This window comes from Euprymna scolopes, chromosome 44 (genome assembly GCF_053919585.1).
Source record: "Euprymna scolopes isolate OS-2025 chromosome 44, ASM5391958v1, whole genome shotgun sequence".
Lineage (NCBI taxonomy): Eukaryota > Metazoa > Mollusca > Cephalopoda > Sepiida > Sepiolidae > Euprymna > Euprymna scolopes.
In genome coordinates this window covers 20,923,661-20,948,225 of record NC_136525.1, presented here as the reverse complement: position 1 = coordinate 20,948,225, position 24,565 = coordinate 20,923,661, and positions in this window count along the sequence as shown.

Here is a 24,565-nt window from a genome sequence, read left to right as displayed (position 1 = left end):
AAGCAGGGGGCTACTATTAGGGAATTAATTAGCGGGGTCATTATGAAGGGAGAAGAGTAGAAAGATGTTTGTTAACATTACACTTGAACTTCTGCATATCATTGCAGTTGGGAAAGCAGAATCCCGGAAGGGAGTTCCAAAGACCCGCAGTTCTGGGGAAGAAACTATTGGAGTAAAAGGCTTTCTTGCACCTAGAGATCTCCACTGTAAAGGGATGAGACTTAGTAGCTTGTCGGGTTTGTCGGGGGTAGTTACGTCGGGGAGGTACAAGTGTTTGCAGTTCGTCAGAGCATTCACCATTAAAGTATTTGTAGAACAGGCAGAGGGATGCAACATCTCGTCGATGGGACAGAGGTTGAAGCCCAGATGACAGTTCAGGACCTATCAGGTTTGCGACTCTTTTTTGAACCCTGTCCAGGAGCGAGAGACAAGCAGCAGATGCACCAGCCCAGATGTGACAACAGTACTCCATACATGGGCGAATGGTTGCCTTATAGAGGTATAGGATACTGGCAGGCGTAAGTAGTTTTCTAGCACGGTAGAGGGAGCCAACCTTCCTTGCAGCAGCCTTGGCAATGCTCTCAATGTATCTATTCCAGTTCATATTCCCTGTAAACGTTAGGCCGAGGAGTTTAAAAGAAGTACTTTCAGGCAATGTGTTCTTGGCCATTGCTATTGGTGGTAGAGAAGGTTTCTTGTAGTTATTGACATTGCAGAGTTTTCATGGCAACTGGAAGAAAGGGAGGCAACTGCTCTGTGATCACATGTTATTAGATTTTAAAATCGCGGTCTTTTCGGATGTTTGCTTAAAAAATTCTTTTATTTAAAAAGTACATGGAATATAAAATATAAATATGGACAAAATCTTATAAATGAAGAATGGAAGCACCCATTGATTAGTATTTTTTTATAGGTAAGTGATTTTTGGAATTTATATATTTATAACTTATTTATTTATAACTTATATTTATTTATAACTTATATTTATTTAGAATTTATATATTTATAACTTATATTTATTTATAACTTATTGGAGTAAGTTTAAATTCGTTGAATTTCTTGAAATCTTTTTTTAAAGAAAACCGACTTAAAAAAGTATTGAATATTTTTCTATTAAACCTTTTATTTTAAAATTTGGTATTTGCTCCTTTTTATTAAAAAAAGGATTTAAATTGCATTTTTCAAGTAGTTATAAACTTCAAAAGATAGTGAGTCTTATTATTCATATTTTTATCACTCATTTTTGACACTGCTACTCCTTGGGATATATTGCAAATAAGTAAAAAATAATAATAAAAAAAGCAATAGATAAATATCTTTTTGCTTATAAAATTGTTAGGTGAAAGATTAATTAATGCCAGTTCGATAACATAAGTGTATGTAACTGAAAATAACATGATTTTTTAATTACAAATATAAATGATTGTGAATTTATTCATACGGTCCTTCAATTTAGTAGAACGTTATAATTGAAAACTTATCCACGATGATAATTTTTTTTTTTTTTCAATTTTACTTTTTTCTGAAAGTTAAGTTTATAATCGATGAGATTGACGTGATAACAGAAAAAATGTAACTTGTGGAATTTACAGGGGGGGGGACTTTCATAAACGACCACCAAATCTCTTAATAAAAGAGTTTGAGAGTTGTAGGAGAGGCGCGGTAGAGACTAAGAAGCTGATTGACTAACTAAAAAATCAATAGAATGTGCGTATATAAAAACGCGAGATAACCACAACTCTTTGCATAAGCCTGACGAATCCTAATGTGGATGAAACGTGGAATATTCCGTGTAGCTTAATTGCCATATATATATATTTATAGCTTACTATATATATATATATATATATATATATATATATATATATACTTTGTGTTTATGTGTGAAAGTGCGTCTCTTATAGACTTTAAAACGGCTGGGCTGATTTACTTTGTGTTTGGGAGTGTTCTTATATAGGTTTTGTATCGAAATGCACGTCATAAGTATTAAAAAAATCGATAATTTAAAAAATCCCATTAAAGATGGACCAGTCTGATTTTGATCAAACCTAATACTTTTATACCGCCTCGCATCAAAATTGCATTTGAGAAGTTTTATTATCGCACAAGCAGAAAGGACTGACATATAAAACCAACGGTAGGCTCTTTGATAGGACATGGAAACATTCGAAATGAATGCTGCTGTTTAGAGCACAATCAAACCATGATACTCGAATTTTGCATTTTAAACTTTAATATAAGTTCCCAACTAACGCAGGTAATCAATTGATTTGATTGATGAATGGGTGATTTTATGGATTTCGATGACAAAAATGTATTGGAAGTATTGAACATTCGTTGATCCTCATTCAATCCGGAACAGCGTCTGGTCTTCCTGCTAGTGTAATGGTGAGAAGCCTTGACTGTTGTGTGGTCGATCAACAGGCAAAAAAAAAAAAAATCACTGCTCACACAAATTCTCCCAACTGATTTTGCCGCTTCTCAAACATCAAATGATTTCTCCGTCCTTTTCCACCGACAAGTGACCTGTTTTTATAAGGCACGCGCACGTGATATTGCGAGACTTCGTTCACTACAAAACGTCACGGCCGCCATGATGGACTCTTTCTTTCTTTCTCGACGCGCGCGACTCACAGGACAGACAGACAGACACGAGAACGTTTGTACGGTAAGCCATTTTTCCCACATGTTGTTTGGGCGGTCAGATTACGAACCTGGCTTGAGGTAGTTGCCTGTCTAGCCGCATTGTCGAGCTGTGATACAGCGAAGCAGTACTGTATGTGGATGACCACACACACACACACACACACACACATTATTATTATTATTATTATTATTATTAATAATAATAATAATAATAATAATAATAATAATAATAAAGAGCGATTTTTTAAGAAACAAGATCTCCAAGTTGGAGACGCTAAGTTAACCATATTATTATCGCTTAAAAAAATCAACACATCTACGTAAAATATATAAGCGATAAAAATAAATAGTAAAATTCATAGCGTAATGTATTAGCCGCCAGATTGTAATATATTTGATTGCTAGTTACAGTCAAGCTACGCTGAAGAGGGGTAGGGCCCTGAAACATGCATGTTCGTAGATTACTCTCTTAAAAAATAAACAAATAAAAAAAGAAAAGATGTTATTTGTTAACGTTCAAATAAAAATACGGGCGATTAAAAAAAAAAAAAAAAATTAAAAAAAAAAGATCTCCAAGTTGGAGACGCTAAGTTAACCGTATTATTATCGTTTGAAAAAAAAAAAATCAACAACAAATTTACGTATGTATATTATAATAAAGTCGTATTCCTGTTTTTTTTTTTTCACAATTTAGTTATTCTGTACAAAAGGTAATGCTGTTTCACAAATTAATTTTCATACTGAAAACAGACTTATATACACTTTTACTGCAGCATGATTTCTATATATACTATTTATTCAAAGGAAATCTGCATTCAAGAAGTAACTTCATTTGCATTGTAACATTAGGTTTAATACCGGGCAACGCCGACTACATCTTCTAGTAAATTTATAAAAAGTAACAAGTGATGCGAATTTTTTTTTTTTTCATTTATTTAATTTGAATACTTTTAGCAGCCTCGTAACTCACTTTTGTCCTTTAGTCCTCCTATTCCATGACCGACATTTCTGACAAAAAGGAAAGAATTGCTGTTTTCTCGGCCTGTTATAGCAACAGCATTGATATGGAAATAAAGACGTTAGTTAATGTTCTGTTCTGGTTTGAGAATGTCTTGCAAACAAGTCTTCCCGTTTCATCTATTCGCTTCCAAGTATCACCTCCACCAGCCCCGAAACATTGTAAATGATCTCGTCACCTTCATTCTTCCTCGCTCGAGCGAGGAGGTGCTATGGTTTGTGAGGATAATTCTGGCTCCCTAACTCTTGTGGAAGAAGAAAATAAGGTTAAAATCTTACAAACAACCCTGTCCTTGCTACTGTTCACCTATTTAATGTGTGGACATCGACCCCCAGCCAATATCACCACCAGTCATGCCTAGGGCACTCCCCTCAATAAATGCCTCAGCACTCCCATTTGCATGCGAATGCTTGCCTCATGGAGCTGTGCCCATGTATTTTATGTTATTTAAAAAATAAAAAAAATTGTGAACCCTCCCCCCCCCCGTCTCTTCAAACTGGACTTACTCACTTCAAGAAACAGACTCTTATTTTTTTTTTGTTGTTTCATTGTGACCATAATATTGCATTTTTTCATCTTATTTTATATTTAATTCCTTAGAAAAACAAAAGCTTTTTATTTTCTCTGAAATGTTTTTTTGTTTTGATAATTGTTTGAGTTTTGTGAAAAAAAACAATAAAAGAAAATAAACTCTACTTCGTGACCTCCCCTGACCCCAAGAAAAAAACTGAATTTTTAATTGTTTCTAAATTTTGTTTCGAACCCTTTTTTTCTTTGTCAAAAGTTTAGATTAGAGACGGGTTAAGATTTTTCGAAAAGGAATATGTAGATTGTGTTGATAAATTTTTTTTATAGTGGTTTAACTTGAAGTTGTTAAATTTTTAAGTTAAAATCAACTTAACATTACGCATGTAACCTGAAGAATCACACTTTTTAAATGAGTAAATATGCTAGTATTATCAGCTTATTTCCTAGATGACACCATATTTTATAGTATATCGATTCATTTTCAATATGGCGTCCTGATTTTAAAACTGATAAATGTTTTTTGTTCCTTTTTTAACTTGATTTACGTATGTATATAAAGTCGTATTCCTGTTTGTTTTTTTTTTTTCACAATTTAGTTATTCTATACAAAAGGTACGCTGTTTCACAAATTAATTTTCATACTGAAAACAGATTTATATACACTTAGATTCCAGCATTATTTATTCAAAGGAAATCTGCATTCAAGAAGTAACCTTATTTGCATATTACATTAAAGAAAATCTATTTTAATAATTAGCTTGATTTTATTAATTGTTTGTAATAGAATCGTTTTAATTGTTCTGTTTAATAATAATATCTAAAGATGGTTTATTTCATTTTAATTCAATTCATATTTAATTTAATTTATTTTTAATTATTAATAGCTGTTCCGTCTGCCTGCTTCCCACCGGACTACAACTTGGATGTGTTCAAGTCCAACGTCAACAAATTCCTAATGAACCGCCCCCTTAAGTAAACACTTCATCAAATCTACACACTAACGTACTGTACTTGCAATAACCCTTATCCCTGAGTGGCTTCCGGGCCTTGATAAGTGGTGATCACTGAGTAAAAAAAAAAAAAAAAAAAAAAGCTGATAACAGTTGCATTTAAAACCGGAAATCAGCTTATTAAGCCATGAGTTATTTCCTCTTTCAGCTATAAAGATATAAGAGTTACTCCGTGTTTGATTTTCATAGACCAAGATTGATGTGTTTTATAATTCACTAACAAATTACGATATTCGGTGTATCTTATATCGTATGTGAATAATTCCTCTGTTCGGCAGTATGTTTAGACCTGGCAACGCCCGGTATATACGGTTAGCATACAAATAAAACATGGATACTTGTGTGTGTGTGTGTGTGTGTGTGTGTGTGTGTGTGTGTGTGTGTGTGTGTGTGTGATTCTAATAATCACAAACAACGAAAACAAAATAAAAAAAAAACATTAGCAATACCAAGAAAAAAAGAAAAAATGTTTTCCTGTTGTATATAAGAATAATACCAATGGCAGGAAAATATACATTGGAATTTCCACCTGGAAACAACATTTTTACAATCGAAAACATTCCTTAACCCCAGTACTAAATGAAATAAACGTCATTCGTAGCGGCTGATCATTTTGTTTAATAGCGCGTAAAGTTATTCAAATGTTGGTACTTGTACAGTTTAATCAAGACATTAAAAAATGAAAATATCGAAAAAAGGTTATATTGTACGCACCCGTTATGGAACGAAGTCCTCCGAAAAAAAAAATAATTTAATTTCAAATAGTTTCTTTGTTACAGCGAAAAAAAAACTATTTGTTATGATACCGAGCAAAAGGTTCGATTTTTAGGAAGAAAAGCTAGTATCAAAAATGGGGAGGGTGTGTCGGCGCTTTAACTGGAGTTATCTCCCCGTGGCGTATTCAAAAAAATCCAAGAAAGCTAACTTCAACGCGCTCTCATAAAAACGTGTTTTCCGCCGTAAAAAAAAAAACAAAAAAAAAAAACTATCAAATTAAGTGAAATTTTTTTTCGGAGATCTTCAGTCCATAACGGATACGTACAATATAATCTTTTTTCGATATTTTCATTTTATATGTCTTGATTAAACTGTAGAAGTACCCAAATGTTTCATGGATTATTCAATTAATATCTGCGTGTTTCCAACATATTCGACTGAATATATCATAAACTTCCGAAACTTACATTTTTATCTTTAAATAGCCACCTTCTTTCTTTCTTCGCTTCATTGGGATATCCTCTCCTCTTTGCTTGTGAAATCAACTAAAATTTTCGCAAGAACTTGTCAACTAAATAATTTCACCTAATAAAAATCGTTTTAAAGATAAAATCTGACAAATTTATGCCAAATTAACCAATCATATAAAACAGCGTCTTCGGCAACGAAATAAGAGGTTTTTTTTCAGAGATCATGTCCAGCGCACCTCAAAGAGGACCTTGACACTTACCCTCGACAAGTAGAAAATTTTCACCCCTTCACTGTATAGATTTCTAGATGCTTGAAAGCCATTTACTTTAATAGTTTCTTTCCTCGAACTGTTGTAATGTAGCCGATACGTCGCAACTAGACAAACAAACAAAAAACAAACAAACCAGGAATAGAAATAAACAACAAAGACAAACAAACAAACAAACAAACAAACCAGGAATAGAAATAAACAAATAAACAAAAAACAAACTACAAATAGAAACAAACAAACAAAAACAAACAAACCGGGAATAGAAATAAACAAACAAACAAACAAAACAAAAAACAAACCGGGAATAGAAACAAATAAACAAACAAAAACAATCAAACCGGGAATAGAAACAAATAAACAAACAAAACAAAAAACAAACAAACCGGGAATAGAAACAAATAAACAAACAAAACAAAAAACAAACAAACCGGGAATAGAAACAAATAAACAAACAAAAACAATCAAACCGGGAATAGAAACAAATAAACAAACAAACAAACAAAAAACAAACAAACCGGGAATAGAAACAAATAAACAAACAAAAACAAACAAACCGGGAATAGAAACAAATAAACAAACAAAAACAATCAAACCGGGAATAGAAACAAACAAAAAACAAACAAACCGGGAATAGACATAAACAAACAAAAAACAAACCGGGAATAGAAACAAATAAACAAACAAACAAAAACGACCAAACCGGGAATAGAAACAAACAAACAAACAAAAAACAAACGAACCGGGAATAGAAATAAACAAACAAAAAACAAACAAACCAGCAATACAAACAAACAAACAAACAAACAAACAAACCGGGAATAGAAATAAACAAACAAACAAACAAACCAAGAATAGAAATAAATAAAAATCTTTTAACACATGTTTTTATTACCTTACTTTCCGCACCACTAAAAAAGTCTCTCGCCATTGCCTGATGTGCACTTTTTCTCTCCGCCCCCACGCCAGTTGCAGCCAGCCATTTCTCGCCTGCATCTTTACACGTCCATTCTCTTCAACGCCCACTTTGTTTCTCTCTGAGCACGTGTTACAATTAGTTCTTCTTTTTTTCTTCCTTCTTCACGCGCATCTTTCCTAATTTGTATATGTATTTTTTTAACTGCTGCTGCTACTAATCTCTTTGCAAGCCAGCCATCCTTTGCTGCTGCTGATATTTTCCCATGCGCTCATATGCATTATGTTACATTGATATACGGCACAATCACGTTGACACACCGGTTCTTGCCAGATCACGAAAGTTAAGCAACATCGAGCCTGGCCAGTACCAGATGGGTGACCATTTGGGAAGGCGAGGTGCTGTATGTATTACGAGGTAAAATATCTATACTAAGTCTATCCTTCTCTCGAGGGTAGATGGGTCTCTCTTAGCCAACCCATCTAGTGATGGCGTCACAATAAAAAATACACTTGATAGCCTTGGCGAAGCATTAAGTATTTCCAGCCATTATAAAAAACGTGAAAAGTTCAGCGGAATTTGTTCATGTTTCATCTGCACCTACTGGCATTGGATGAAGCATTTCTTTTCTTTATACACTGTTAGGCTTTGGAATTCTCTCCCGGTTTCCAGTTTCCATGTCTGTACTGACCTGCAGAAGTTCAAGTGTAATGTGGACAGATCTGGCTGCTCAACTTCCCATGTAGTGTTCTTGTAGATATGGTCTCGAATAATAGTGGCCTTGTGCCTTGTTTGGGGTGAATAAGAGTAAAAAAAAAAATTAAATAAAAAGTTTTAGCCTTGACAGCAAATTAATCATTTTCAGTTTCCAGAGAGAACTGTGAGAAGAGTGAAAATGACGGTCGGTTCTCATTCTGTCATTATGGCAGAGGTTTTATTTACGTACAATTGTTGATTCCTTTCCTGCTGATTCTTTAGAGGAAATGACTTTTCAACAAGTCGCGATTCATTTCTAAATTAAAGCTCCCACACACATTCACCATCATTCCGGCAAACCGACTTTTTTCTTTTACTTTTATTTAAAACTAGCTGAGTACCCGGCGTTGCCTGGGTGTTTGAAGGTGTGTGTTGAGCAAAAAAAAAAAAAAAAAAAAAAAAAAGTGGTAATATGCAGGCAGGCCTGAACCCGTAACGCGAAGAAGGAAAAGAACGTGAAAAAAAGAAAAAGAAAAAAAGGATAGTGAATGCAATGAGTTGGTAAATAACTTTTGCCCGGGTTGAGAATATTGGCACAAGAACGAAATAAAAAAATAAAAAAAGACAGAGAGAGAGGTGGGATCGAACTCGAAAACATAATGTAATTAGTCTTCCTTGCTAACCATTAGGCCAAATAGGATGGTGAATTCAATGAGTTGGTAATTAACTTAAGAATGATAGGAATCGCCATGCGTGCTCAGAAATGAAAGTTGCTTTAAAATCTGGCTCGGAGCTAGGTAAGTTTTTCGCTTTCTGTCATGGTATTTATTTGCTTCCCCACGAAAGCAAATTAGACACAAGTTCGTTTTAATTGTGTGTGTGTGTGTGTGTGTGTGTGTGTGAAGCAGCACCCCCCCTCCAAAAAAAGGGGGCTCTCTGGCAGTAACCCCTCAAAAAAGTATGAAGGGTTTCCCCAACACTGACCCGGGACCAATTAACTTAAGTGAAGCATCATAAATCCTGGCCCGAAGGCCAAGAAATACTTTGCCGCTTTTTCAAACAGTTTTGCTTTATACACAAAAGCCAAAAAAAAAACCACCTGAGACGACGCCACGGTGGGAATTTTGTTGAACTCTGTCCCAAAAAGATAGAGACGGTGTCCGTTTGCAAATCTGAGATATTACAATCCGGGAAGTATGCGAAAACTTCTCGTGGAATCTAACCGATGCAAAAACCCCAATGCAAAAAACCCTTTCACGGACATACACACACGCTTGCACCCATTTTGCCTTTTATATATTAGACTAGCGGGGATACCCAGCGTTGCCTGGGTGTTTGACGGTGTGCATGGAGGGGGGGGGGGTTAAGAATAAGCGAAGTAATAACTCTGTTTAAACTTAAACTGTTAAAAAAAAAACGGAAAAACAAAAACCACAGCGAAAAAAAAAATGGTATAAGTAACTTTTTCAATATTAAAAGTTTAAAAATCAAAAAAAAAAAAATATCTGATACCTCAGATCGAACCTGCAATCTTAAGATAACGACGCTGTCACTTCAACCATTGTGCCATGAACGTGTGAGCGAATGCAGATCGATTTTTATAATATTTACACGAATGCAAAGGACAACATCTTTTGCGTGTGTTAACGCATGCATAGAAGCATACTCGTCATGAAGGAAAGATTTTTTTGCTATCCCTCCCTGTACAAAACTGTCCAGTTGAGGGTGAAGGAATTAATGTTTTTGGCCAATTTTTCGATATTTGTCGTCTGAAGGTTTTTTTTTACACGGTGGTCACCACTTATCAAGGCCCTGAAGCCACTAAGGGATAAGGGTTATTGCAAGTACATTACGTTAGTGTGGAGATTTGATGAAGTGTTTACTTAAGGGGGCGGTTCATTAGGAATTTGTTAACGTTGGACTTGAACACATCCAAGTTGTAGTCCGATGGGAAGCAGGCAGACGGAACAGAGTTCCACAGGCGTGCAGTTCTAAGAAAGAAGCTTTGTTCATGGAATCCACGTTTTAATTTAGGCACAGATAAAGAGTGGGGGAAATTTTTCACAGTGGATTCAGCTAGACGGGTGTTTTTCGTGAAAGATTGGTGAGGGGAGACCAGAGATTGGAGTTCAGACGAGCACCTGCCATGGAAATAACGATAAAACAAAGATAGGTTCACAACGTCTCTTCTGTGGGAGAGAGGTTGCAGGGTAGAGAAAAGGGCATCCCCCACTAAGCCACGAAGTCTATTTTGTACTCTGTCAAGGCAGGATAGGCTGATTTTAGCATCTCCTGCCCAGATATGGCAGCAGTATTCCATCCTTGGGCGTACTTGGCTTTTATATAGATAGAGAATTGCATCAGTAGTGAAATATCTTCTGGAGCGGTAGAAGGATCCCACCATCTTTCCAGCGACCTTGGCAACAGACTTGATGTACGTGTTCCATTTCAGATCAGGAGTAAAGGTCAAACTCAGAAGCTTGTCAAAACACGGGGCTTCTTCTAGACGAGAGCCATCCATTTCAATTGATGCCAAATGGGGATCAGAGCGTTGATGATGTAAGGATAGGAGTTTGGTTTTAGATGCAGTAAAGGTAACCAGCCACGTCTTCCCCCACTGAACCACGCGCTTGAGATCAGAGGAGAGAGAATCAGAGAGAACTTTGTCATTTACAGCCTTTGATGTGTTGCCGTAGATGGTCGTGTCATCAGTATAGATGTCAACGAATGATTTAAGTATGTGTTTAGGGAGATCATTGATGTAGATCAGGAAGAGAGTTGGGCCCACGATTGACCCTTGAGGGACTCCAGCATTAATACTGCAGGCCTCTGACTTTTGTCCATCGACCACTACTCTTATGAGCCTATCGGAGAGGAATGATTTAATGATTGAGAAAATATTTCCAGTTATACCGTAGCTGGAAATCTTGTGAAGTAGACCTTATGCGATACCTTGTCGAAGGCCTTTGATATGTCAAGAGCAATTGTCCTAGAAAGGAAGCCTTTGTCAAGAGATTCACTAATCCTGTGAGATATAACCGTTAGCACATCTACGGTAGATCTTGCAGAATGGGAACCATATTGTGTGTCACTAAGAAGGTTGTTTCTGCTGAGGTGGTTGACTATTTCTCTATTTAATATGGATTCCAGCAACTTACTCATAGCACACAGGAGACTTATTGGTCTGTACTGAGAGGGAGATGACTTATCACCTGAATTCTTAAATACAGGGCATACTGATGAGGTTTTCCAGGGAGTCGGAAAGCACTTCTCCTTAAGGCAGCGCTTAAACAGTTTTGTAAGTATGGGAGCAAGTTCTGGTTGAAGCTTTTTTAACACTATAATTGGGATGCCGTCAGGGCCAGTTGCTTTACTGGAATCAAGGTTCTTGATTAGCTTGGCGACCTCATGCACAGATATTTGTATGTTACCTAGCATGTTCTGTGTTATAGGAGGAAAAATGGGGAGTTGATGGCCTTATTTGAATTCAAAATGATACCTATCTGGTGAAAATCCGTCATCTCTGTCAAAAGTTTTTGCGAGACATACAAACACACATTTTGCCTTTTATATATATAGACTAGCAGGGGAGTACCCGGCGTTGCCCGGGTGTTTGTAGTTGTGTGTATGGGGGGGGGGTAAGTAATAAAACTGAAACGATGTTAAAAAAAATCGGACCCCCCCCCAAAAAAAACGCTGTGTGTATAGGGGGTGGGGGGAGGCAAACTAAAGAATAAGTGAAGCAAAAAAAATGAAAAAAACGTTGCTCGGGTGTTTAAAGATGTAAAAGAAAAAAACATAGTTTTGGTCGGGAGGCGGGATTGAATCCGGGAGCCTTGACGCGGAGGTGAAACAAACTCCAACCACTTAACCGTGTAGGCCAAGAGTAAGAGGAATTGATTAAAATAAGGCTTATAAAGCGAGTGAAAGAGGTTTGATTGACAGATAGTCGCTAAATGATGTCATCACGAGAGCGTTACAAGATGACGTAGCAGTATTTTATTTAATGCATGACAGCTTTTTTGGGTTTGTTTACTTTGTTTCAATGTGGTGCAGTTTTCACTTCCCCAAGATGATGGTTTCCCAAGATGATGGTGGGGGTGGGAGGTGGGGGTAAACCGGCTCCCCAAATGAAAGAGGATTAGCAATTGTTTGATATAAGGAGTTTAGGCCCATATTGATTAAAGCTGATCGCTTGTGGACGTTCCCGCCGCGGTGCTGAGAACCGTGTTAGCTTTGAATTAGTTTCGCTTTTTATACGAAAAAGCCGAATCAACATGTGAGAAGCCAAAATAGCAATTATTTTGTAAAAATCACTGTAAGTAAATCTAGAAGCGACGCGCTTTCCCAAATCGTAAATATTATTATCTAGTGGATATATAAATAGTTCTAAGCGATCGTAACCCCCCCCCCAGGAGCGTATGCGAAAGCAGCCTTTGCGAGACATACACGAAATAGTCACAAACATTTTGATTTTTATATATATAGATGCTGAACATGGATGAAATGTCATATTCATGTTGACACATTCGGTTTTGTTAAATCACAGAAGTTAAGCAACGTTGAACCTGGATATATATTGGTCGTGGGGTTTGTTCCTGTGCGAGCCTTTTCTAGTCTCGCACAAAAACACACGTTCACATCTCGAGCCATTTTTCTTGTCATACGCATACGAGCACACAAACATACGTGCGCACATACACACACGTACATATATTCATGTTCGTGTACATACACTCACATTTATGTGCATATACACACACGCTAACGTACACACATGTACTCCCATATACGTATACTTACGCACACACGGGCAATGTCACTTCCCCTTTGAAGGAAATCCACGTATGCACAAAAGACCACCGGAAACAACTATAAAAGCAAGAGACAAGCTGTTTCCTTCCTTTTTCGACTCGCCTTTCCCTTTCGGGGTGCGCGTGCCCGCGTGCTTCACACCACCTGCTACTGCGTGGAGCAAGAGTCAACAGACAGTACGTACACCTTACACGTTTTCTATCTCCATAGCCTGGATTGATTTTCTCTTTCTCTCTCTCTACAACAATAGACTTTCCCTCTCACCAGCTAACAGTGAGAGACGCATGCCAAACTATTGTAAATGAGTGAGCAGTGAAGCTTTAAAGCAGTTCTAAATTACTAAAACTGCCACTTAACCATGTATTCAAACACGTTAGTGTTTGAATGATATCCCCCATACCTCTGGCCTTGATGGAAGGGAGACTAAAACTTGCTGCTATGGTTTCAAATGATCTGAAATAACAGCAAGGGGAGACTTGATTCCAAATATTTCTCATATGTTATATCTTCCTTCTTTTGGAAATAGGGTACGATTATGAATATCTCCAGTATCAAATAATCCTTATACACTGTGGGGTTTACTTTATGTGTGAAACATTTGAAACCATAGCAGCAAGTTTTTGTCTCCCCTCCATCAAGGCCAGAAGTTTTGGGGAAATATTAGATATTTTGTAATTCATATGCAAAACTAGGCAAACAAAGGACTATGATTGAAACATTTTATGGCCATAAAAAAGTGCCCAAAATAGTGCGACCATAAGGGCAAATGTTATATAACCACTACACAATTTAAGACATTAGCTTTCCAACAAGCCTTCATTTATTAAAGTCTGGTTAATAATCACTGAGGTTTCGAACTTATAGAATTGACAAAAAACGTGGTATGTCTATATATGTATATTTCCCTCAAACCTCTAGTCTTGATAAAACTTGTTGGTATGGTTTCAAATGAAAGTTATCTATCGACTAAGCATAACCATTGTATTTTATTCTGTGACGTCAGCAAGTCATGTGCTTTTGGTGCAACGGCCTTCTATTTGCGTAGGCAACGATTAGACAACATGTTTGTTTATAGTTGGGGTTCAGCTTCCGAGAAAAAGGGGAGTGTGATTCAGCTGCATGGATAACCGTGTTTCTGCCGGCAGTCTTTCAAAGATAAGGATGTCTCGGTCGACAGGCAATAAATCTACGAATCTCCAAAAGGATATAACAGAGCGTATGGCGGCAATACACAAAAACCGAGACGTGTTCGAAATGACGTCACAGTAAGGAAAAAGAAAAAGTCTATAAAAAGGAGAGAGAGCATGTTAGAGAAGACGATTATGTTAGAGATGTGGGTGACGTGATAGCCGTAATGAGAAGTCACGCGTGGCGGGAGAATTATGAATAAAGGTCTTTTCCTAAAACCTGAAACAGGGTTTGAAGTCCTTTTCGCTTTCTAGGTACGGGCAAAAATGGACGAATACAGATAGGAGGACATAGTTTTGACAGCTGATTTATCATAATTTTTTGTAGATTTCCGACCACTTTTTGATTGTATTTGAAAGATTAAAGACTAAAGTTAATTTTCTAAAGAAAAAAAATATTTGTACACGTGAAAAAAAAAAAGTTATAAAAACTGTTTTCACGGCGAGCTAGCCAATTCAGCTAAATTTTGAAGTTAAACAAATTCATTGTAACAATTCTTTAAAAGATAAATATTAGTTTTCTGGACCTATTTCAAAGATAATTAGTAAAGTCCTAAGATATTGAATTAAATTAAAAAAGAAAAAAAAAACCCAAAACCCTTGTTTGTACAAAAAAAAAACCAACTTAATTAGCCCAAAACTTACTTGGCCTTCGGGACAAGATCAAAGTGTAGTATCTGTTCCGGCAGATACTGCAAGCTATGACTAGCTATGACTAGCAAAGACCAGATGTGGGGGCAACCCCACATGTCTGACCTTTAATCAGCTCCCATTTCCCACCTCTCGGGAGCTGGTCCCCTTTTCCCTTCCCCCTTCCTTCACTCCTCACATTAAAAATTGGCCTTGTGCCTAATTTGCTCGGTGGGGGAGCAAATAAATACCATCTGTTTTTCAGATGCTGCACTTCAATTTCTTGTTCTCTGTCAGTGGAGGAGAAATCCTTCACGACTGAGACAATTTTTATTTTTGTTTCTTTTCTCCACATTAAAAAACGACCCTGGTGTCTAACTCTGTCCCGTGGGGAAGGCATTGTAAATAGGAACTTAATTAGCCCAAAAGCGATCGATTTTGTGAAGAGCAAAATCACTACAAACGGAAGTTTTGCAAACATGGAATATACAGAAACTCAAAATTTCAGCCAGTCGAAAGACTGTGTGAAAATGACATCATGTAATTAAAATGGAGGAAGTGGAGTGCTAGTTTTTTTTTCTTCCAGACGAGCATCCGTACATTCCTATCCTGAACGTTTATATTATTTTTACCATGTTTTAATTTAATTATTTTTCTATGTTCCTGTTTTTAAATTAATTTTTTTTTTAATTATTGTTCAAGATTATATAAAATTATGTTACGTCGAAAGTTTCACATTCATGCAAGCAAGGAAAATATTAAAATCTTGCATATAAAAATTATACGAAACCTGTAATTAAAAAAAAAAGTAGAAATATGTTTTGCTATTATAATTTTTTTGTGTGAAAATATGAAATAAACAATGCTTAATTCAATGATAATATCGTTAGTTCGAGAAATTAAATATCTTCGAGTTATATCGAATTCATTAATACGGTCTTTAGGGCATTTTTCGCAATGTTCCTGTAAAAATTAATTTTTTTTTTTTTTAAATGTTATAATTTACGATACTTTATTTTCATAAAAAAAGCAAAAATAAATTCATTTTTTTTTTTACTACAGAAAACCATAACTTTAATAAAGGTATTTTTGTTTAAACAAAATAATACATTTCCACGAGAATTAAAATAAAAGCAATATGTTCAATATATATATGGCAGGTGCTCGTCTGAACTCCAATCTCTGGTCCCCCCTCGCCAATCTTTCACGAAAAACACCCGTCTAGCCGAATCCACTGTGAAAAATTTCCCCCACTCTTTATCTGTGCCTAAATCAAAACGTGGATTCCATGAACAAAGCTTCTTTCTTAGAACTGCACGCCTGTGGAACTCTGTTCCGTCTGCCTGCTTTCCACCAGACTACAACTTGGATGTGTTCAAGTCCAATGTTAACAAATTCCTAATGAACCGCCCCCTTAAGTAAACACTTCATCAAATCTCCACACTAACGTAATGTACTTGCAATAACCCTTATCCCTGAGTGGCTTCCAGGCCTTGATAAGTGGTGATCACTGTGTAAAAAAAAAAAAAAAATATATATATATATATATATATATATATATATATATATATATTCCGTGATCATTATTTGATAAATACTGAAATTTCATTCAAATTGGTTAATTTCCTGATTTTGGTGAATTTTTAAGTAAAGGGGGGGGGTCAAAATGTTTATACATTTTGAGCCTCGGCATTCATTTTGCACGTACCTATCGCTTTCTTATTCTTTCTTCTCCCTTGCGACTGAGTCTACAATGCATGGGTCCCGGGTGACTCCATGTTAACGCATGTGTAAACGGATGTAACGTTACAATGAGACAAAAGAAAATAAACCGAAAGGAGGTGGTAATGCCTGGGAGAATGGTCCCCCGAGACAGGACGGGTACTAAAGAAGCTTGGTCTGTAGAACGGCATGAATGAAACTGCAAGTGATGCTGAAGGGGATGGAGAGAAGATGAAGATGATAGCACAAAACACTGACCCATTTTGCCCAGCTGTCATCTGTTCTGATTTAAAAGTGTATCTCGACGCGATACGAGTGTCCAGTCATCGCCTTTGTGTTGAATTCTTATTTAATGCACCTGTTCTCTCTCTCTCTCTCTCTCTCTCTCTCTCTCTCTCTCTCTCTCTCTCTCTCGTTTCTCTATTTCTGTTTCCCCTCTTTTTGTGTCTCTTTCTCTGTCTCTCACGCCTTTCTTTGCCCATCTCTCGCTTTCTCTCTTTCTCTCCCGCTCACATTCTCTCTCACTCTTCTCTTTTTCTCTCTATTTCACTCTCTCCCCTCTCTTTCCTCCCCCTCTCTAGCTTTCGCTCTCTCGTCTCCTCTATCTTTTTCTCTCTCACTGTTTCTCTCTCTGTTTCTCTTTACCTCTATCTTTCTCTTTTCTCTTTTCTGATTCGAAAATGTATTTCGACACGACAAGAGTGTCCAGTCATCCTCTTTTTGCTTAATGGTAATTTGATGCACCTGCTCTCTCCCTCTCTCTCTCTCTCTCTCTCTCTCTCTCTCTCTCTCTCTCTCTCTCTCTCTGTAACGTTACACACATTTACACACGCATTCGCATGTAGAGACCCGGGAGTCAACACGTTGTAGACTCAGTCACAAAGGAGACAAACAATAAGAAAGTAAAATGGATGTTAAACTGATGATGATAATGATGGTGTTGATGATGATGATGATGATGATGACAATTGCAAAGGAACATCCTGCATCTCTTTTTTCCTTGCGAACTTTAAAATGCATAAACATATAAAGTACTGAAAATATATCTTGTCGAATTTGGAAATCTTTGCAGGATTTCTCTAACGTGGTACACTTCGTTTACACACGCGTTAATTTGTAAGCACCCGGGGCCCAACACGTTGTAGACTCAGTCGCAAAGGAGACAAAGAATAGGAAATGAGGAAATAACTTTAACTCCTGTTTCAGGTTTTAAGACCTTTATTCCTCATTGTCCCGCCATGTGTGACCTCGTTACGGCTGTGACGTCACCCACGTCTCTAACGTGATCGTCTTCTCCCTCTTCTCTTTTTCTCCTCCTCTCTCTCTTTTTCTCCTCTTCTTCCTCCTCCTCTCTCTTTCTCCTCCTCTCTCTTTTTCTCTCTTTTTGTTACAAACTTTCTGTGTGTGTGTGTGTGTGTGTGTGTGTGTGTGTCTGTCTGTCTGTCTGTCTGTCTCTCTCTCTCTCTCTCTCTCTCTCTCTCTCTCATATATATATATATATAGAATTTATATAGCGTATCAAGCAATGCTTTTTGTGTAAGCAAATCGAGCTTAGGTATTTGGACGATACAGCAAAACAGTACTGTATGTGGATGACTATATATATATATATATATATATATGTATATATACATATATATATATATATGTATATATACATATATATATACATATATATATACATATATACATGTATATGTATATATATACATATATATATACATATATATGTATATATATGTATATATATACATATATATACATATATATATATACATATATATACATATATGTATATATATATATGTATATATATACATATATATATATATGTATATATATACATATATATATATATGTATATATATACATATATATATATATGTATATATATACATATATATATATACATATATATATATACATATACATACATATATACATATATATATAGTACTCTTTCTCCATCTTTATGCCCCCAACCCTCTCACATTCTCCTCTCTGTTCCCCTTTCTCTCTTTCTCTATTTTACTCTCTCTCTCTCTCTCTCTCTCTTACTATCACGCTCTCCTTTTAACCCTTTCTTTCTATCTATCCTCTCTCTTTCTTTCTTTCACTCTCTCCTCTCTTCTCCCCCCCTCTCTCGCTTTCTTTCTCTCGTTTTCTCTCTTTCTTACTCGTTTTCTTTCTCTTTAGTACATATGTTCTATTTTATCTTTCACTCAACTTACATTTTCCCCTCTTTCTTCTATTTTCTGCTTCTCAGCTCCCGATCATCAACATCACCCCTCCCCATCACATTCCGTCTCGCCCCCCTCCTTCCTTCTCTACTCTTCACCTTTCATATTCCTCCTTCCCCTCCCTCCACACTCCTATTCCTCAAGTGCATTTGAATGCTGGCTTGCTGATAACAAACTGGCCGACACTCGACTGGACTTCACGCCAACTGAATAGCACTTTTCGACCTTCCACGGAGGGAACTACTTTGCGGTGCAATCTTCATCCGCACTATTTATTCGATAACAAAATTTACATAACAAATCGCTATAAAACTTACAAATCTTCATAACAAATCAGGCACAAGGCCAATAAATTCCGGTGGTCGTTCTGGTTTAAAATCTTTTCTTGAACTAGAGGCTTTCACCATACCACCGCATTTGTTCTATATTCTAGCAAATACCCAGATGATGATGATGATGATGATGATTATGATGATGATGATGATGATGATGATGATGCTGTTGCGTATCATTCATGCATTCATTTTGAATGAATCATACAATTATTGTTAGCATTTGTTTCCTCGACATCTTTTTAGTAAGAATTCTTTCTAGAAAAGCATCAAGTACTTACGGGAGGGACCACATGAAGGTTGCCAACATCCATAAGTGAAAGTGTTTCTGCAAAACTGACAACCCAGGTTGTCAGTTTGTATCGTTAACCATTTAACCCACGTCAATCACTGTTTTCTGTTTCATACAAGCGGTCTATGAAAGTCAAGACCCTGGCATCTAGTGTAGCAGTTGACGCTGCTAAGGACAAAACCTCTTTTTGTTCCAAAGCTTTATGTGGTGTCTCAAACTGCTGATCTTTCCCTTGATGAGGTGATGGCCTATAAACTTTCTCCATACTCAGCATCCCTCTTTGAGGGAAAACATCTGTTACGCAAACCCACTGCTGATGCAATTCTCTACCTATATAAGAGCCAGGTACGTCCAAAGATGGAGTACTGTTGCCACATCTGGGCAGAAGCTGCTAGAAATGACTTGTCCTGCCTTGATAGAGTTCAAAATAGACTTCGTAGCCTAATAAGGGATTCCCTTTTCTCTTCCCTGCAACCTCTTTCCCACAAAAGAGATATTGCGAGTCTGCCTCTGCTTTATCATTATTTTCACGGCAAGTGCTCGTCTGAGCTTCAATCTATGGTCACCCCCATCGCCAAACATTCACGAGAAACACTCGTCTAGCTGAAAACACTGTCAATAATTTCCCCCACTCTTTATCTGTGCCTAAATCTAAACGTAGATTCCATGAACAAAGTTTCTTTCTAAGAACTGCACGCCTGTGGAACTGACTTCCGTTAGCCTGCTTTCCAGCTGACTGCAAGTCCAATTCAAACAAGTTCTTGATGATCCGTTCCACATAAGTTAAGAAATTTACTGAATTTCCATTACTAACAATTACTATATTGTCCAATTAAGTACTGTACACTCGAGTGGCATCTGGGCCTTGATAAGTGGTGATGCCTGTGTGAAAAAAAAAAAACGACGGCTGAGTTCAGATGACGCAATACTCAAGGATGTACCAGAAGTGGAACATAACGTTCTTGATAGAGGTTCTTTTCTCCATCGCTTGAAATGGTCAGAAGAAAGGACATATTGTTCAATCACTGGTGACTATGCATCTTTCACAGTAAAGCACTATGATAAGGCTATGATAGAGAACCAAACGCTAAAGGCATTACACATCGGAGACGATGCCAAAATCGAACAAATAACATAGTGAACATTGTTGTAGGAACGAAATTTATCGGAAAAAAAGGATTTCCTTGCGGATGGACAAAACACACAGTCTCTTATAAATCTCATTTCACAACGCATGACGTACAGAAGTCGCCACGTAATACAATTAAAGGGGGCGCAGATGTAGAGATTGTTAAGACAGCAGTGTCAGTGTCATCCAACACAAGCGCTAGTGTCATTTGCAAAATACAGATCTATTGGTACTGTAATTTCATCACGCGATGACAACAAGCTTTATTTATATTGAGATAAAGGGAGTCCTGCAACAATATACGACATTAAGGTTATGAAGATGTTGCTTGGATAAGATACACCTGAGAGCATCTTGTACCTCTACAAGGCCACCATTCGCCCATGCATGGAGTATTGTTGCCACATCTGGGCTGGTGCATCTATCACTAGTCTCTCCCTCTTAGATTGGGTTAAAAAAAGAGTTGTCAATCTAATCGGTTCCACTTTGTCAACTAAGCTCCAGCCCCTGTCCCATCGCCACAGTGTTGCATCACTGTTTCTGTTTTACAAATATTTTAATGAAATGTGTTCTGATGAAAACGTTTCACCTGTACCCTCTCGACGTACATATCCCTAACAAACCTGCTTCTCTGTTGATGCCCCTAAATGCTAGAAAGCTTTCTATTCTAATAGTTTCTTCCCTCGAACAGCTAGACTTTGGAATTTCCTTCCTGCTGCCTGTTTCCCTTGCTGTACTGATATGCAGAAGTTTAAATGTAGCATAAACAAATATCTTGTTAATCTTTCCTAGATGTGGACCTAAATAGTAGCCACTTACGTCCAAGTGGCGATATGCTTTGTAAGGGGTGAACATAAGTTAAAAAAACAAAAGAAAAAAAAAACAGCTATAGCTTTGAAATACGGAAACATTGGTTATTTTTAGTGTGATGGCTGTCATTGTTTCATGACGTCATAGGACCTTTGTGGTGATCAGAATTTGGTAAACTTTTAGTATGTCGTTCTCCACATATAATAGTAATAAAAATATCATAAAACACTTTCTTGGAATTTGTTCAGAGTTAAGTTTTTTTTTTTCGTATTTTGACTGGACTAATAAAGAATCCGCTGCAATGCATGAAGCCACTTCATGTAAGGAGCTAACGAAAACAAAATATGATTACTGTAAAGACAGAAGATGCCTATTGACTGTAGTTTTGAAAAGAATAACGCCATAGGTAGGAGGAAAACAGTCAGTAGGAAAGAAGCACTGTGAAGTTGTTCAAGCTCGTATATTTAAGGAGAGTGAAACTGGTTGGATTCAGTTGAAGTTGACCTCAATGAAATTACTCGTTCTGGAAGACCAATCAAGATAGACAAAGACCAACTCAGGGTTCTTTTAAAGCTGCGTGTTAGAATGCATACCATTAGTGGTTTATTTGTCAATTGTTGTACCTAACACGGACTTCTATTATTGTACCAAATGAAATAAATCTACATTATATATTAGGTTGTTGTATAAGTTCCGCCGTTTTTTTTTTTAAGAAAATCAGAAAATTAAGTTCATGTGGGACCCAAGCTCCAAGTTTTTGTGTGAATCCCATCGGCTGAAGGTGACGTGAAATTATCACCAAATCACACTTCATCTTTTGACCCAACCATCTTCCTTCAAAAGAACCCTGAGTTGGTCTTTGTCTATATTGATTGGTCTTCTGGAACGAGGAGCATCATTGAAGTCAAAATTACTGTGTTTGAATCTGGTAAACCAATCTCGAACAGTTCTCTCAGCTATAGCATTTTCTCCATATATGGCACAAATATCCTTGATCACTTCACTCGCTTTTTGACCTCGATTAAAGGCGAAAAGGAGGTGTTGAAAATGTGATTTTTGTATCTACCCGACAGTCTGCTTGACGGTTCTGAAAAACGAGAAAAAATTGTATGAGCAAAAAAACGATAACAATTATCTTGTAGAATCGAATAGGTGCTTTCTAAGGACATATAACACTTTGCCAAATATCAAAACATGTTTTTAGAACAAAATTTTTTATGAAACGGTGGGAACTTATGCAACAACCTGATATTCTATATTTGTGTGTTGCTTTCCGCTCGATGATAAAAGAAGCTTCTAGAATAGGAAAGTATATGGTAATGAGGTATGAAAACAGAATTCATGGAGACCACTAGACCAACGAGTGAAACAAGCTGACACAAAGGAAGCAGAGAACATACACCGGACAATTCTGAACAACACAAATTAGAATAGTATTTATATATATAAAAAAAGAAAAGATTGGGACTAGCAACATCACGTCTGTGAAAGAGAGATTGCAGAGAAGAAAACGAGGTGAGGCCAATCAAATTACAGATGCGTTTCTGCATTTTATCAAGAACTTTCAAATGGGACACGGATTTAAACGCAGCAACACGACAACAGTACCTCATACTGGTAGAGATAGAGGATAGCGTCAGATCTGAGAAAGTTTTTGGAGCGCTAAAGAAAACTGGCTTTACAAGAAACGGAAATGGCAGAAATGGATCTAATATGTGAAATCCAGGAAAGATTGTATAAGAAAGACAGGTCAAGCATTTTTAGAGTTAATTTCTCCTCAAGAGAAAAGGTATCCGCAACAATCACAGAAATAAAAGGGACACACCTACGATTGAAAGACACACGCTGAGTTTTAACAGGATTAAACGAAACAAGCATTTTGTACCGCAATCTACAACCGAACCAATGGTTAACTTCTAGATTAGCTGCATATTTCAATTGATCCGAAAAAGATGGGTGAGAATCAACGTAAGAATAATGGTTGTTTTATCAATATAGATATTGAACATTCTAAATAATAGGTGCTGGAAAATCATAGTTAAATTTAAAGTGAAACTAAATTCACACAAGAATTATAGTTAAATTTAAATATAAGCATAGTTAAATTTAAATATAAGCCAGATCTAAATTTTCACCATAGTTAAATGGAAGTATAGTTACATTTACGCTAGATTTAAATGTCAGCTGGAGTTAATTTTAAATCAATGTTAATTTTTAACCAATGTTAATTCTTAACTAATGTTAAATTTAAACCAATATTATTTTTAAACTAATGTTAATTTTTAATCTAATGTTAATTTTCAACTAATGTTATTTTTAAACCAATGTTAAATTTAAACCAATGTTAAATTTAAACCAATGTTTAATTCTAAACCAATGTTTAATTCTAAACCAATGATTACGATTCTTCTTTTTATATACTGTGTTTGGAAAATCGATGTCATGATTTCGGAATTACGTTCTATAAGCGCAAAGAAGAATTTTAGTGTGGAGGTTGGTTTTGTAATAGCAATTATCATGGTTAACTGGAGAAAAATGGTAGATGTGCATATAAACATACTTATTATAGAAGTTCAGAACGACATCGGTACTACCGGTTTCAAATCCAAACAAAAGTGTCCAATAATTTATCGCACTATCTGCAACCTCGGTTTAAACAACTATTTGTGTTTCTTAATAATCGAAATACATAGAATCCAAGTGGTAGACCCATAAAATGGCCCCTTTAATTTCTGTAAATTGATTGAAGTAAAATAGTGTGTGTGTGTGTGTGTGTGTGTGTGTGTGTGTGTGTGTGTGTGTGTGTGTGTGTGTGTGTGTGTGTTTTGAGACGGTTAATCGGATTCGGGAATTAGAAAAATCGGAACTTTTTAGGGTATCAGAATAGGAAAAATTTGAAATCGTTTTCCGATGCCAAAAACGATTTCTTTTAATTACGTGATTATTTTTTTTTTATATATGATCTTGTTTAAAACAAATTTTTCCACTGCTGGTAGTAATAATAAAATCTATATATCTATGAAAGTGAAATCGTCTGTCTGTGTGTATTTCTCTACCAAATTACTCTGTCAATTTTCGCTCTACAGACTCGAATAACATAAGGAATATTGAGATTTGGAAAAATCTTTTTAATCAGTT